The sequence below is a fragment of the Petaurus breviceps genome, unplaced genomic scaffold (genome assembly GCF_028583685.1).
Source record: "Petaurus breviceps papuanus isolate PSGF00001 unplaced genomic scaffold, PetGlider_PUasm1.0 91041, whole genome shotgun sequence".
NCBI classification, from domain to species: domain Eukaryota; kingdom Metazoa; phylum Chordata; class Mammalia; order Diprotodontia; family Petauridae; genus Petaurus; species Petaurus breviceps.
The window spans coordinates 32,556,573-32,570,657 of NW_027187400.1; the positions used below are offsets into that span (position 1 = coordinate 32,556,573).

General features: G+C 38.0%; 1 long non-coding RNA gene across 1 annotated transcript; it reads left to right on the forward strand.

Annotated features, from left to right (window-relative positions):
• Positions 1 to 6: 6 nt before the first annotated feature.
• Positions 7 to 4,424, forward strand: LOC138154398 (uncharacterized). Its single transcript, XR_011166597.1, has 2 exons — positions 7 to 3,649; positions 4,081 to 4,424. It is a non-coding gene; the product is annotated as an uncharacterized lncRNA (long non-coding RNA).
• Positions 4,425 to 14,085: the final 9,661 nt, after the last annotated feature.

Consider the following 14,085-nt stretch of genomic DNA (forward strand, 5'->3'; position numbering starts at 1 on the left):
TCAGCTGTATGAAAAAAAAAAAAAAAAAAAACAAAGACCTGAGAATACTGAATGCACCCCGTATTGGTGCACTGGGACCATTGTACTTTATCAAGTTAAAACCTGGACTGTCATGTGTCAATTTCATGTAATACCTTTTGTCTTGTATAGATATTTCGCTTTGCCTCATATATATGGGAACTATATGGATTGGTATAATGTAACTCATACTTTGTCTGATTGTACTGTTACTAGTGGAAGGATTGTTTGTGGGATGATGACTCGGCAGATGGAACCCTGCCTTCTCTCACATTCATCCAATTTGACTTTGTACCCAGTGGATAATTTTTTCTATGATATATGAAGTATCTGCTTAGCATATTTGCATTGTCTCTAATAACCTTACTGACCTTCTATCTGTAGATGTTACTGCTGTTCCATTTTCCAGTTGTTTATCCAATGTGACCTTCCTACGCTGGCAAGGAAATGATTTTTACTTCTTACCAGATACTGACATAGTTATGAACTTTGCTTGGGTACCCCAACCTTTGCCTCTACCCCATGTGTCTTTATCTTTATATTCCCTTACAAATACCTTAAATCAGTCGGCTGAATTCAAAAAGTTATTAGAGTCCAACCAACGCGCGTTATATGAACATCGAATACAGACTCTTATAACTGCAGGGAAATTAGTTGAGGCCTCTCATTTAGTAATCTCAGACACTAATCATCATTGGTATGATTTTCTTTTTAAATCTCCTACTGCTACTATGTATTTTAATTCCTTGGCTATTCCCATATTATTACTTGCTTTGTTCTTTTCATGTCTTTGTATATGCAATTGTTATATGTATACCAAAAAATGTACTATATACACTCACGTTACACCTTTGCCCCTCACCTATTATTCTCATGATCTTAAGGCCAAATGAAATGGAAATTGAAAATTCCCCTTTAAATTAGTAATATCATTCAAATAAATAGGTTCAGTTCAACTCCAGGCCATGACCGCTCCATGACTCCTGAGTGTTCTTGGTTTAGCATTCTAGGAACTAGCCATTCCCAGGCCACGTCGACCTGGAGGGGTGGCTCCCCTCCTTGTGCAACGTGATGTTGTTAAAAAAACACATACCAAGCCTCAGGAAGATGGGAACGTGACTGGGCCGGATGTGTATTGGGCCAGATGTGTATTGAACGAGAAGTGTATTGAGCGTGAATAGCACACCCACCAAAAACTTCTTGGCCCCAGGCCCTCTTTGTTCAGAACAGTAATTCAAGCTGTGCAGGCTGTAACGGGGCTCCCAGCCATTGATTGACTTTGAAGGTTCCCTTGAATTGGTGATGTATTCTCTTCCTTTACCAATTATCTTGGTTGGTATTGTGTTATTGATTATTCTTACCATTATATGCTTCCTATGCAAATCTAAGCTATCTGTGCCTTGCCTTTTCTAATTAAATCTCTATTTTTATATTTTTTTTGGTGTGTTGAAGAGTGTCATTTATAGGAGTGGATCCGAACCTCATTAAATTATACTAATACACAATTGGCATCACGAACAGGATCCGCTGTATAAATGCCTCTTTTTAATTGACTGAATGTTTAAAAGCTATTCCTATAGAGAAGGGGACACCAGGGTCCCACTTACTCGACTGGTAGATTCAAAGCTCTAACTCTCAAAGAAGTTCCAAAGAGTGGACACATAAGTGAAATTTGTGGGAGTAAAAGTTAGAACAGCTAAAAACATTTGAGCAAGTTTTGTTAAAGTCTCTCTCACCAGATCAGATTAAGGAAAGAGAGTGCTGAAGAATAGTAGGGAATTTGAGTTACCCTCCCCCTCGATACCCTGAAGTCCCCACCTCTAAGAATGCAGATGACTCCCCCTCCCCCCCCAAAGTTTTATTTACCTTAGTTTACTGTTCAGTAAAAGGATGGTGGTGGAATTAATATCCTAGGAATTTTTAAGGGACTGATATAATTGTAAAGGTGCTTGGTACAATGCCTGGTACAAACAACAGTGCCATTTGAGTGTAAACTGTGTAAGCTAAAAATTAATTGTTTCATGTTTTGTTAATCTTATGTGGAATTTCCTTTAAGTGTGAATTCTATGCTAAGGGTAATGGGATGAATGGTTTTCTGTGCAAAGCAATTTGGAAATGACTAAATTTAAAATCACCAGATTGGTAATTACTTGATTTTGGTTTCAAAGTACAAATTTAGGTACATGATACTTATTTATGATATTGTTACTGGTAAACAGTTGTACTATCTATGCTGTATGAGAAGCAGTTTCTCTTAAAGTTTTGGAATATGGTAATCTGGGAAATCATAAGCTTCCAAGTCTGTCTTTGTTTAAAAGGAAGTTTCAGTAATAATTGTTTGAAATTGTAAGACTGTTAACTAAGTTATTTGGGCTACTGTTTAAACTTTGTGTTGCCTAGTTCTGCTCATTCAGAACAGTCCTCCTGCTACTGTATGATGTTGGAAAACTGCCAAAGCCCCAAAGAAATTATCTGTATTAGGCAAGGTCATTCAGCCTGAGAAAGCGAGCTTGTTTTAATTATGAAGCTCCTAAACAATAAACTTGACTTGTTGAGAAGTAGCAAGTCTATGTACAAAACATTAAAAAGGATCTCTAACAATTAGCTTTACCAGGATGAGTTAAAAAAAAAAATTGTGAAAAGAAAGTTGAATAATCCTGATAATGAATTTGAAAGATTTGGAAGGATAAAGATTTGTAACTTGATTTTATAATTAATAGCTCAATCATATTTAAAAAAAAAAAGGAAACAAGAATATAAATGCAACATTGAATTATTATCCCATGGACTGAGATTGGGATTGTAAAGTTACAGTAGAGAAGTTACATCTGTGTATGTGTCATGGGGTCCCAGTGTATTCCAGAGAGTAACTGGGTGTTAATGCAATTGACTGAATAAATTGTTGGGATTTAATCAGAGACATTTTTAGTTGAGAGAATAGAAATCTTAGTGTGAGATCAGATTAAGCATAGTTACAGGAAGACAGGGAATCTTGGGAAGTAGATGCAAATATATATTAGAGCAATAATTTATAAACCTGATGGGAAATTTGATTTTTATGAACAAGAATAAATATAGAAAAGAATACAAGAGATGTTCCTTAACCAATGTGAGATTATAATCATATCTTAAAATGAATGTTGGAGCTTGTTATTTAAGATTTGATGGGACTGTTAACTGACTATTCCCCTGAGTCTAACTCCAGGTATGGATATTAAGAAAGGCTATCCAAACTATCTGAGCCACGGATCCATGATGCCAGACCCTATAAGGTACAGGTATGGAAGGCCTGTGAAGTATGGGTATGGAAGGTCGGGAGAACGACTGTTCTGCATGAGCTGAGGTAGGATTCTCCTGACTCGACCCTCCCAGTGACACCTGGCAGACTCTGAGCTTGGCTCAATGCAGATTGCAGCTTGCTATACTTTTTGCCTGGAATTGACATTCTGAAGTTGGGGAAAATGGTTCTCTCATTAGAGTTTTGTCCCTATTCTTGGTGGCAAGTTTCAATAATCATAAGTTCTGAAATTACTAAAGTTTTGAAAAAGTAAATACTTGATTCTGGAACATCTTAAGTTACTATAAGATAAAGCTATTAGGCTTAGGATTTAGCAAAGATATTCCTGTATAAGTCAGGGTCCTTTAATTCTTTGTAATAATGTGAGGACAAATAGGTCAAGGATTTGTGGGAACATTATTATGCTATTTAGTTAGTATCATACTTGCCTCAGCTTTCTCATAATTAGCTAATATTAAAAGGAGAATAGTTTCTGGACTACTTAGTAAATATTTTAATTGTTGTAACTGTTAGTATAATGTGAATCCCTTAATGAAATCCCATCCTCCTGGTGGAGGAATTAATAACGAATTAATGCAGAAATATAAGAAACTAGTTTTAATGTATGATCATGACAATTGACCAAGACTCTAATTTTAATTTTGTAAGAATGATAAGCATTCAGGATTGGTAATTTAAATTGGTTCTAAGGTTCCTTTTGTAGGAAAGTGAATGAAAGAAGGCAGAAGAGAACGAGGCTGGAATGTTCTTTTAAGACACCAGAGGCGGGGGTCCGCCCGCATAGCCTAAGACAGGCCTTTCACCGGTCATTAGAGAAAAAAGGGGGACATGTTGGGAGCGAAGGCCTTAGGGCCAAGTGCCCATCCCCCCGTAAGAAAGCCATACCCCCGAATACCCTGTCCTGAGAGAATCGGCCGACCGTGAAAAATACCTGATGTTCTAACCGCAGAAGTTTCGTTGCTACAACTGCTGAACAAGTTGCTACAACTATAGAAGTTTCAGTTGTTACCCATGGAAACCCCTCTCACTCCCCCCTTTCTTTATTTCCTCATCCCCCAAGAGTATATATGCTTTGTTTTAGCATAATAAAATCAGACCTTGACAAAAACTCGCTTGGTCTCACTCTTTCTTTCCCACCCATTCCTTTGCAGGCTGGGTCCTCCTCAACCCCACGAATAACTTGGTCCCGCTGGACGGGACAGATAGTCACTATATAAATGCTTAGTCCCTCTCCTTCCCCATAGTTTATCTTATATATAATCTGAGAATATGTGAAATAGGGGAGGCTTTGCAAATGAGGAAATTAAGGCACAGAAGTGAAGCAATTTGTTCATAATCTCATAGTATCAAAGAGAATAATTGAATTCATTTTTTGCCTCTGAGATCTGGGCAATTTTTGTAACAGTCTACAAACATTTATTAAAGTCCTATTATATTTCAAACTTCATGCTAAGCCCTAAGGATACAAATAAAGGCAAAAGACAATCTCTTGTTCTCAAGGTGCTCATAGTCTAATGGGGAAAGTAATATGTAAACAGTTAGGAACCAACAAGCTATCGATGGGATAAAGGAATATAATAGTTAACATTTATCTAACACTTTAAGATTTGCCAAGTGCTTTGTAAATATCTCATGTTATCCTCACAATCGCTAAGGGATGTTGCTATTATTATCATTGCATTTTATAAATGGAGAGATTATCAACAGAGGGAAGTGAAATCACTGGAATGAGGAGGGATTGGGAAAGGCTTCCTTTAGAAGGCGGGATTTAAGCTGGGACCGGAAGGAAGCCAGGGAAGCCAGGAGGTAGAGATGAGGAGGAAGAGCATTCCAGGCACACAACATGAAGATGCCTGACAAAATCCTCATTCTAATAATACATTTGGAGGCTTGTTTTAGAGCCTGCAAACTCTTCACAATTCTCACTGCCTTCACCTAAGGCAGCGATAGGTCATTATTAGCTTTTCTCTGCTTAAATGGTCAAAGTGATGGACTATGTCATTTATCAGTCAAGCCACAGCAGTCAGATCCCCAGGAGTCTGGGTAAGGTGCTAGCCAGTGGATAAGGAAAGGTAACAAACAGGATTGATATGCTTAATCTAAAACCGGGACTTTTCACCGAGAGAAGGCTAGCGGGCCATGTATCAGGATTAGACAGCTATCAGGCAAGATGTAGCTGTCCAAATTTCACCTTTATGATATTTGAGGGTGATGTTAGTTATTAAATAAAGGCTTCTGCCTCAGAGAGCTCTGTAGAAGAAAAATATGTACTTTCAAAAAAGGTCTCCTTAGATTACAGTTACCGAGTTCTTTCCTGACCTTTTAGTCAGCAAACATAGCTTTCCATATTCACTCACTCTAGGCTCAGGCTTTCTCTTCTCTGAATTTTTTTGACAGAGTATTTGGAGGAGTCAAAAACAGTGCCCTCTGACCTGCATTTTATGACTAGTAAGTCATGACAGTCAGAGGATCTATATGTGTGCCTTGGCCCATTATCAAATACTCAATTTTATTCAAAATAATGCTATTATTATTACAATGAATTGTTACTATGTATCATATTATTATGTCTATTATACTTTCTTATTGCTTGTACAATTGCAATTATTGTTGTTGTTCAGTCATTTTTCAGTTGTGTCTCTTTGTGACTCCATTTGGGGTTTTCTTGGAAAAGATGTTGAAGTGGTTTGTCATTTCCTTCTCTAGATCATTTGACAGATGAAGAATTTAGGCAAACAGGGTTAAGTGGTTAAGATCACTCAGCTGATAAATATGTGAGGTCAGATTTGAACTCATAAAGATTAGTCTTTTTGACTCCAGGTCCAACATTCTATCCACTGTGTCACCTAGCTGCTTCTATTACAATTTTTAAAGAACATAAATTCAGTATTAAAATCCAAAAGATTCCCCACCTCACACACACACTCCTTCAGCTTCAGCCATCCCTCATGAATTCAGGAGAAAAACAGTTCCAGCTGATTCTTTGTGATCTATAGATGGATTGTTTGGCAAAATTTAGAGTCTCTGCCCTGTCTCCCGGTCTAGCAATCAGATAATCAACAAGCATTTACTAAACACCTACTATGTGCCAGCTACTCTTCTAGGTGCTACAGATACAAAAAAAGGGAAAAGCATGCCCCCTACCCTCACGGAGGGTGTATGTATTCAGGTATCTTTCCTGGGCAATTTTCCAGAAGCAATTATATGTTGCATTAAAATAAATGATTTAATTAAACAAAGATTAATTAGCAACCGTTTTACACAAGGCATTGTGCTAGCTGCTGGGGATGGAAAAGGGAAAATGGAAAAATGGTCCCTGACTTCAGGTAGCTTCTAATCTTGAAGAACAATACAACACAACCAGGTTAGTCCTTATAAGGAATCACATCCCTGAGTTGGCCAGGATCTCACAGGATCTCCAATCAAAGCAAGCAACAGCCAAAAGGAAGAAAACTCAGTCTATCTGAAGACCTCTAGTGAAAGGAAGTGCACTCATTACCTCTTCAAAGGAGCCCATTTCCTTTTTGAAAAGTGTTCACTGTTAGGATATTTTCTGTGACAAGGAACTTAAAAATTATTTTGCTTCCACCCATTGTTCCTGGTTCCACTCCTGAGGTCCTTAATTAAAAAACAAAGCTAAGTTTTGTTCTGGGGATGCCATCCAGTTGCCCTGATTGATATCTGGCCACTGGACCCAGATGGCTCCAGAGGAGAAATTGAGGCTGGTGTCTTTTCGCAGCCCTGACTCACTTAAATCCAATTCACTTGAACATCATGGCATTATCTCCCTGATGTCATGGTCCTCTTCAAGAACTGTAAAACAAGTTTTGTTCCATATAATGGCGTTTCACATACAAAAAGGTATCTATCGTATTCTCACTCAGTCTTCTCCCTAAAAATCTTTAATTCTTTCAACCAATCATCTCCTCATTTTAACTTGAGCTGCTTTACCATCACAATTACCCTTCTCTGGACATTCCAGATTACTAATACCTTTTCTAAAATGAGGTAAAGAGAATTTAATATAATGATCCAGATATGGTCTAATCAGAGCAGAGGAAGATGGCAGTATAACGACCCTGATATTGGATATCATGTACCTCTGGGTAAGGCAGCATTGTGGTACCATGGACAGAGTTCTGGACTTGAAGTTAGGTGGAACTGTGTTCAAATTTGACCTTAGACATTACTAGATGTACAAGCCAGGACAAGTTACTTTACCTTCACCTGTATCGGTTTCCTCATCTGTGAGATCAGGATAATAACAATACCTCATGGTTGTTAAGAGAATCGAATGAGATATTTACAGGGTACGTTGTAATCCTGAAAAAAAATAAACCCTGAAATAAATGCTAGATTATTATTATCATGTAACTTAAGATGGCATCAGTTTTCTTAGCTTCCACATCACTCTCCTGAATCAAAGTGAGCTGGCAGTCCACCATCTCAGTCTTCCATATCTTTATCAGATAAACCATAGTTTTATCTTGCCTTTACTTTTTATTGAAGAATAGTAAAAGGCCTTTTCAGCTCTCCCTGAATGAAATAAAATGCAATTAGTTTCTTGGCTCAACATGATGGGAACTTAACCTCATGGGATTAAAGATTTAGAACTGGAAGGGGCCATAGAAGATATGGAAGATCATCCTGTCATGTTAGAAATGAAAAAAATTGTGGCCCACAGAACTTAGTGACTTGTTTATTGTCACCCAATTCATAAGTGGGGGAGCCAGGATTCAAACTAAGGATTCCTAATTCTTTCTGATCTTTCATGGAAACTCACCATCTAATCTAATATATCCCTAACTCACCCTTGAGGTAGATTTGGTGGTCCTCCAATGGACATACCTTTTCTATGTACTGAGACATAATTCCCAATTGACTGAGAAACTTCTGGGACAGAGGAAAGAAAAAGGGAAAGAGGAGAAAAATGTGTACTTCAAATCTCAAGTGGGAGACCCTTTTTGGAATGGGGAAGGAGTATCTTAGTTTGTAGTGAGTCTACAATCTTTACAATCCTACAATAAGCCTTTGTAATTTCTAGGGTGGTAATGGAGGTGCATGTTGGAGTATCATCTTTTCCCCATATTCCTTGGTGTCTAAGAGATCTTTCATATTCCATTCATTTCATATTTCTACACCTTTCTCTTCCTCACTCATTTCTCTCTTTCTTCTGCTTCTATCTCTCAGAAGCCTCTCAACCACTAAGAACCCATGTCTCCTTACATGTATGCAGCCTCAAAGCCCATCTTTTAGAATACCACCACATCCATGAGGTATGAGGGGTCATAATAATATGCCCCTACGTAGGAAATTCTCCTACAACATAAATTATGAGTAATTTTACAGACAAGTGAGAAGGGATTGACGCCAATGCAATGCATCCCATTACACTTAGAAAATTCTGTTTGCAATTTTTTTCTCTACATTGAGCTAAACTCTGACTCTGGACAGCTTCATACGATCATAAATCTGGAACTAGAAAAGGGTTTTAGATGTCATAAAGTCCTGAATTCAAACCCTACCTCAGATACTAACCAGCTGTGTGACCCTAGGCAAGTCATTTTACCCTCTTTACCTCAATTTCTTCATCCATAAAATGAGTTGGTGTGATAGCAATGGAATATAAAGATTCCCCTGTATTGAAATCTTTATATTCCATTACTATCACAGTTGGGGAAGAACATGGCAATCTACTCTAATATCTCTGCCCAGAAAATGCTGATGGAGTCATGAAGAGGTAGACATGACTGAAATGACTGAACACCAGCAAAAGGGACTTTAGACATTTGTGATAATCAAGTCATTCAATAAGCATTTTTTTTTTAAATAGGGGCAGTTATGTGGTGCAGTGGATAAAGATTCATCTTCCTGAGCTCAAATCTAGCCTCAGACATTTAGTAGCTGTGTGACCCTGGGAAGGTAACTAAAACTTGTTTGTCTCAGTTTCCTCATCTGTAAAATGAGCTGGAGAAGGAAATGACAAGTAGTATCTGGCAAGAAAACCATAAATAAGGTCAAGAAGATTCAGACATGACTGAACATTTGGTAACAATTCTTTTTGTGCTCTCTGAATAAAATTCCTTCTTTTAAAAAATGATGAAAAAAAACCAAGTCTGGAGAGCTCATAGGATTTAGAGGTAGAAGGGACTTAGAGAAATTAAGGTACTTTCTCATAGTTAAATAAGTAATAGGTGGCAGAGCTAGGATTGAAATCCGCATTCTTTGACTCTAAACATGATTTTTTTTTTCCCTATTGCTCACTCCCTCTGTAAAATGGAGGGGTTTGAACAAGATGGTCTATGAGGTTCCTTCCAGTTCTAGACCTGGAATTCTGTTTCCACTGTATGATCCTAGGTAAGTCACTTAGTCATTTTGTGTGTCAATTTCTCTGTCTATAAAATGAGAGAGCTGAGCTACATAGCTTCAATGCCCTTTCCAGCTGTGATTAATGATCCAATATCTCTACCTCTTGACCTTGGGCAAGTGACTTCACCATTCTGGGAAAACTCTTAGCTCAGGTTCCCTTCCCTGTTAAAATGAAGGGTTTATTTTAGATGACTTCTAAGGCACCTACCAGCTCTAAATATGTTATCCCATGAGCCTATGAGCCTTTCTATGTAGTTCTCCTTGGATCCCTCATTTACAAGCTACAATGACCTGTGAACAGGTCATTCATCCCATCTAAACCTTAATTTCTTCTTCCTCTGTAAAATAGGACTAATAATGTCCCTTCATTCCCAAGGTTGTCGTGAGGAAAGACTTTGGTAAATCTCAGAAAGTGCCACAGAAATTAAGTCCTCCTAATCTTCCAGCTCCATCCAACTGTGGGAGTTGACCCTCTGAAATGGCTGTGAAGGAGTCTGGATGTTCCTCCTTGGGCATGCAAGCCTCCTGCTGTCCCTGAAAAACAAAAGCCTTCCTTCTCTGTCCCCCCCTCCCTCCCTCCTTGCAATACTCCCCCATTTTTATCTGTCCTTATAAAAAAAAAAACCATCAAAAGCAGCCAACCAGCATAAAGAACTTAATTATCTGACTCCTCTCTACTCAACAGACTGACTTGCCACTTATTACAGACATAGAGCATTATTTTTTTAAAGAAAAAAAAAAGCCGCAGGCTCTACAAATGTGATTAAAGGCAGAACAAAGGCTGAAGCATTTCTGCTACTCCAAAGAGACAGCATCCCAATTAAGAAGCAAGAATTGCTCAGGTGTGTGTTTCTGGGCCGCAATTGCCAGATGCAGGTAGATTTGAAATTTCTAGGCTGCAAGCCAAAGCATCTCCCATGCTACTCCCTGCCTGGAGCCACAGCTTCACAGTATGGGAGGCTGGTGGAATGGAAACACCAAGAGGCACCCCACTGGGCAGGCTTTTGTTTCCTAAGGAGAGCTGCTTCTTAGTATCCAAAGATCACTGCATCTGAAGTTGGAGGTGACAGAATTCAATTCAATTCAAAAGGCGTTTATTGAGTATCTAATATGTGTCAGGTAAGTTTCTAGGTGCTAGAGAAATAAAGACCAAAAAAAAAATAGCCCTTGCCTTCAAGAAATTTACGTTCTTTTTTTAAATGTATTTATTTGTTTGTTTATTTTTAGTTTGAAACATTCGCTTTTATAAGATTTTGAGTTCTAAATTTTCCCCTTCCCTCTCTTCCCCCCTTCCAAAGATGGCATGCAAGCTGATATGGGCTATACATGTGTGATCATATTAAACATAATTCCACATTATCCATGCTGTGAAAGAAGAATCAGAACAAAATGGAAAAGACAAGAGAAAGAAAAGAGAAAAAAAAACAGTCTGCTTCAATCTGCATTCATACACCATAGTTCTTTCTCTGGATGTGGATACCATTTTCCATCTTTAGTCTTGGAATTGTCTTAGATCATTGCATTTCTGAGAAGAGTTACCTCTATCAAAGTTGGTCATCACACAATGTTGCTGTTACTATGAACAATGTTCTCCTGAAAGAAACTTACATCCTTTAACACCTAGGTGGTTGTAACGGATACAGTACCATGTATGGAGTCAGGAAGAGCTGAGATAGATCCATACTCAAAAACTTACTACCCCGTGTTTCCCCGATAATTAGACACTGTCTTATTATTTTTTTTTTGGACAGAAAAACACCAGAGGGCTTATTTTCAGGGGAGAGCTTATTTTAATGAACATTGACAGCAATTTAAATAAACAGGTAAATGTGAACAAAAAAATGCACCTTTATTCAATAAGCAAATCACTGGGGAAGAACAGAATGATGCACTCACTGCTGCAGCTCTGATTGGATGCAGCTCGGAGCGCGGCGTGCATTTCACCCGGGGGGGGGGAACGGTGCATACAGAGGGTACCATAATGTAGCGTGTAGTGCCGGGGATCACCTTCAATACAGTAGCAATCTCAATAGGGCTTATTTTCGGGGGAGGGCTTATTTTAGAGGAATCTTACCAGTAAGGGGAGGGCTTATTTTCGGGATAGGTCTTATTATAGGGAAAACACGGTAGTTGTGTCACTCTGGGCAAGTTACTTAACCTCTATCACCCTCAGTTTCTTGTCTATAAAATGGGAATAATAATAACACCTACCTCTCAAGGTAGTTATTAGGGTCAACTGAAATAATAATCATAAAATGTTTAGCACAGTGCCTATATAATATAAGCATAGATTATAGTATATAATATGGTGATACATTATAACATTTATGTATTGTATAAAGTAATATATATCACATCATATGATCAAGATAAAGGAATAGGATAAGCAGTATATAATGTCAGCAATTATTATGGAACACAAGCGCACAGATAAATATACACCAAAATGATAATAGAGAGCAATTTCAGAGGAGGGAAACACCAAGTGAGATAATGGGAAAATCTTTCTGTAGGTGCTAGCATCTGAATTATTTTTTTACTATACCTTTTTATGAGTCAGAATGAGAAGGTGGAACATGGCACATGCCTTGGAATTCCAACAGCCTGTGTAAAGTTGGGGCTCCATTTTTTATCCCATCTGCTTAAAGAAATCACTTCTGTTCGATAAAAAATATTTCTTGATTGAATCAATTAGAGCTGAGCTTAAACATATTCTTAAATCCAATAAGCCCTCGGTCACCCCTGAAGGCATACCTCAAAGCTGAATATAGATTGAGAGGGCTGGAAGTAGAGGAGAAGGGATAGTCACACAGAGATAAACCAAGAATCGCCAGCCTGTTCAGGACCAGCAAAAAGAAAAGAGTAGGTGAGAATAAGCTTCAGTAGAGATGATGTTGAAAAAAAGGCATGGGCTCTAAAGGAGTCTAGGAGCCAAAGAGTCAGGCTGACACTACTCTGTTACTGTGAGAAGTCCCAAAAGAAAGAACTCTTTTCCCAGCTTCCCCTCCTGGTGCCTATCCACAGATACTATAATATAATCTGCTAGGTTGTTTTTTTTTTATCTAAATGTTTCCAATAACCTGAATTTTGTCTCAGCTGTGAAGATGCCAACAGTTAACTAGACATAGATATAAATGCAATTTTAGGCACAGGGCCCATCATCTCTTTTGCCTGAATGTTAGGAAGCTTCCTAACTGGGGACTCAGAACACAAATTGTGACACAAATGCACAATTTTTCATCTAAAATCAACTCACTAAAACCATAGGGCAGGGAACTGCTTTGACCTTTGGGGACCTATGGCCCCTGGGCTTAAGCTGAACTAATATTATAGGCTGTTATAAAAGGCATGGAAATAGGGGATAAAATATTGTCTATGGAGATTAGCAAGTAGGTCAGCTTGGCTGGAACGTAGACTGCATGAGGGAAAATAATGTAAAATCAATCTGGAAGAGAGGTTAGAGTTAGATTATAAAAGCCTTTAAATTCCAAACAGTGGAGTTTGTGAATTATCCTATTGGTAATAGGGAGCCATTGAAACTTCTGGAGCAGGTGACTGGTATAAGACCTTCCATTTAAGACATCAAACCCATAACTAAATAGTTATACTGGTTATCATCTCACATGGTTGTCTCATGTTAGGCTTGCAGTCAATCAATCAATTAGCATTTATGATTCATGCATGGTTTATGTATCGGGTCATAGGTCGTGTGATGTAGTGGCTGCAGATGACCTGGAAACCAGGAAGACTTATCCAGTGTGACATATACTGGCTATAGGATCCTGGAAAAGTTACTTTTATCACAAGTATATTGAGAGTGTTCCCAGGCAAATCTCTAAGATGATAAATTGTAAAAATGGAAGTAATTAATGTTGGAAGGGCTGGAAGAAGACGGGTCCAATAAACTGTTATTAATGGAGCTGTGAATATGGCAAAATTCCAGAAAACAATTTAGAATTATGCTAGAAAAGTGTCTAAATTTTTATACCCTGTGATTCAGTGATCCAATGTCTCAAGGCCATCAACGATAGAGGAAAAAGACATATGTGTGTATACAACATACTTATGCATATACATGTGCATAATACACAGTGTACATATATATGCACACACATTTATACATTATATATATACATCTTCCTGTATACAAACACATCAAAAATGCATGGTGCCTTGGTCAATTGAGGAATAGTTGAACAAGTTATAATATTATAATTAAAAAGGATTGTGTTATTCCATGAGAAATTATGAATATGAAGAAATCAAAGAAATATGGGAAGATACATATGGATTGATGCACAGAGAATCAGAGCCAGAAAAACGATTTACACAATGAATATAATAATGTAAATGAAAACACTAGAGGGAGGCGGAGTCAAGATAGCAAAGTAGTTAGAAGC